Below are 3,659 nucleotides of genomic sequence, written 5' to 3' on the forward strand. Positions count from 1 at the left end.
TTAAATGCCGCCAGGAGGTAGCGCGGGCAGCAGCCGGTGACGGATTTCTGCCGTTGCTGTAGTATTTCATTCGCTATTGCAAAAACCAATCATGCAGGAACTTTTAAATAAAGGAAAACTGCAAGTGTCACTTATGTATTGATTTGCTGCCTTATATTTGCGTAACGTTTTATTCTCGTTCAACACTGTTGAAAAGTATGAATATTGACACCGTACTTAGGGACTGAGACGTTTACATTTTGCGGTGGGTATATAAGACTATGGCGCAGCTTTCGTTTCGCTTTGGACGTGTGGCTGAATCTTCTGGGCGGGCAAGATAGAAACAGTGTCGCGAGTGCTGCTGAGGCTGCCCAAGTCAATGTGTGGTTTTAGTCAGCCTTGCTCGGAAACCACGTGTAGCGTGCTGGCGGTACGTGCAGTGACTGGCCTTGTCGTCTCAGACGAGTACCCAGGGAAGGCGCTGCTAGAGTACTTTCAGGGAACTTCCCGGTCATTGTTTTATGACGTTCACATCGCCGGTACTTCTGATGAGCAGCCGCCGCCATTTTATGCGTACATTATAAAAACATTGCCCTCGCACGGGGCACCTTGAGCAATCTTGGTGACGGTATTGGCGACTCCACCGATCCCGAGCCCCCATACTCACGCTGTAACCGACCGTGGTAATGAGTTTTAAGGTGAAGGGTAGAAACCTCAAACGGTGGCTGTCGGAGCCTAGGTCAAGCTCCGGTGGATGGGCTCCCTATCTGTTTATTAGCTAGGGAGCTCCGGGTCCTCTTTAGCTAACAAAGTAAGGCTCGAGAAGAAAGTACTCCCGTTCCCTGCTGTATAGTGTAGCTTATGGCATATTCTAAACCCCCTCAACCAAACGATCGAGCCCTGAAGAGGGCTCGCACCGAAGTAATTACTTTCCCACCACTTTCTGCTCAATTGTTTACAAGACCTGACAACTTCCCTCGTTTTCTGATAATACAGTCCGTTGGGAAAGATGCACCAATCACCAGTAAATCAGTCTTTTTGGTGGCTAAGTTCATAGAGAGTGTAGATGGCGCAAACTACAAGGCGAAGAAGCTAACATCAGGCGACATTCTCGTTGAAGTGCAAACCAAAGAACAATCCAAGAAACTCTTGAGTCAGACTGAGATGCATATGATATCAAAGTATCTGTCACTCCACATCGAAGCTTAAAGGAGCCATGAAGAGAAAATGCAAGTTGGTTTTATTCGAAAGACTTCGTGTTTTATAGTGCTCCCAGCGCTTGTCCGGATACAAACGGTGCTTTATTCACTGAGAAATTAAACAATTTAGGTTAAAATTTTTATTTTCCCGCTCAATCGTGCGTTTTCGTGGTCCCAAATGACATCACAGGAACCGACCGCTCTGCAGCCTAGAGTACCTTCATTCACGCATCCGCCGTACAGGGTAGAGACACGTATACGCTGGCGCCGCCATTTTCGCTTGCTCGCTCGCCGCCGAAGCAAGTCATTGTGTCAAAACCGCGCTAAAATTATCGCCGCAACGTGGTCTACTGAAGAAGTTTGAATCATATTGTCTGTTTCGCGTTGCTAGGTCTCGTGGGAAACGAAAAGAATAACGCCTTGAGCCCGTTGGCCCAATTGCGGCGGCACGGGACCGCTCAAAGGTTGTCTCCACCCTGTACAGCGGTGTTGGTTTGTTCCCGCGTTTCTTTACGTTCCGTATCCTAGATAGCGCCATCATACCGTGGCAAGCGTTTGGTTTGTTTTTGCCCGCATTTAAACTTGGCTTGTTTTTGTTCTGGGAGAAAATATTCGTTCCCTGAAACAGTGCTCGCTCGACAAATGGGGTCACGTAAGACACCGTTGCTTGCGTCAATCGGCCAGTGTCGTCTGAGACAACCCCAAGCCCTGTAGTGCTGTGCAGCTAAACCAAGCATGCTGTGCGCAGTACGAACAGCGGAAGGCATCAGTACTTCTATGTTTACATGTGCTTTCGTAACTTCCACTATTTGTCCCATCATTCTTATTGCTTTGTAAAGAATGTGCCCTAAATTTAAGCGCAAATCGCTCGTTCGTCTAGTTTATAAGCTCTACCTAATTTGCGTCTGCTTCTGCCAGCCTCCGCCAATCGCAGAGCTTAGCTCATGTGACATCATAGGTTCTGTTGCGGGAAATGAGCTGGTGGGTCGCATGACCATTCCCGTTTTTCCTAATTATGTAGCTTATTTGAGCGAAGTTTACGTTAAAAGTGGTGTCAGTATGATTCTAACGAGACAATCTTTTGAATGAACCAAACTTGTGTTTTCTCTTCATCTCAAGATGCAAATTCTGAACCTGACCTCTTGAAAGAGACCAATTCTGACATCCTAGATGGCATGCGTGACCAAGGGGTTACTGCAGTCAGGAGAATATTGATAAGATGTGATGGAAATGAAATACCCGCGAAGCATGTGATTCTAAGTTTTGATCGGAGCACTCTTCCCAGTCGGTCACTGCGGGATTCTTGCATTGCGAAGTTCGACAATACATCCCCAATCCACGCCGATGTTTCAAGTGGCAACGGTATGGGCACAGTACAACCTCCTGCCGCGGACGTCTGACGTGCTCCAAGTGTGCAGCGCACGATCACCCGTCCGAAATATGTACATCTGATGAGCTGAAATGCCCCAACTGCGAACAACCGCACGCAGCCTATTCCCGAAAATGTGAAAAGTTCAAAGCAGAGAAAAAAATAATCAATCTCAAAGTAACACAAAACGTCTCCTACCAGGAAGCGCGGAGAAAACGTGCGATGTTTTCTCCTAAGTATGCCAATGCGGCTCGCCTGGGCGCGGAGCCGCGTCTGGTGTCGGTGGTGACCCAGTACAGCAGTGCTGACTTGGTCCCATCCTCGCCCCCCGCTGGGCCGCCCTCGGCAGTCCAAAACATCGTCACACTGCCTGCGACTGCAGCAGCAGTGGCGACAAAGACTTCTGGAGATGGTGCAGCCACTCCGGTGTCTGTCTGATGCACCCACCCTCAGTGTTCCTGAGAGGTTGGGGGACATGGACTCGGGGGGGGGGGGGGGGGGCTCCCCCTCCAAGTTTGCCGTGCCGCGTTCTACGCCTCCAGCGCGCGCGGTCAACAAAGACACCAACCCTCTCGGAGCACACCCGAAAGTGCCTGACCCATCAGCTGCTCATGGGGCGCCCGTTGAGGAAATGGACGTAACGCCGTACCCGGTGGCACCAGAGCTGTCGAGGGAGCCCCTCAGTGGAGCGTAGAAAACAAATAACAAGAGTAACAGGTCCACCACGCAATAAATAACAAAACTGAAGTAAACCAACGAGCACAATCTTCTCAAAAACAAAATCTATGCTGCAAAACATTATTCAGTGGAATTGTAGGGGCCTGTCGAAAAATATTGACGATATTTACGAAATATTGTCAGAACACAAGCCACAGGTAATTTGTCTCCAGGAAACACATCTGAACGCAAAGCACACACACTTTCTGACACAATACACGGTTTTTAGAAAGGATAGAGATGGCTCCACTCACTCCTCCGGAGGTGTTGCCTTAGTCTTTCAAAAGTCGATTGCTTGTCATAAAATAAGCCTGCAAACTAACCTTGAAGCAGTTGTCATCAGCGCGATTATCTTTAATAAGCTAATAACTGTTTGTTCTTTTTATATAGTCCCA

Source organism: Haemaphysalis longicornis, unplaced genomic scaffold (genome assembly GCF_048455015.1).
Source record: "Haemaphysalis longicornis isolate Haplotype H1 unplaced genomic scaffold, Haemaphysalis longicornis Haplotype H1 scaffold_7, whole genome shotgun sequence".
NCBI classification, from domain to species: Eukaryota; Metazoa; Arthropoda; class Arachnida; order Ixodida; family Ixodidae; genus Haemaphysalis; species Haemaphysalis longicornis.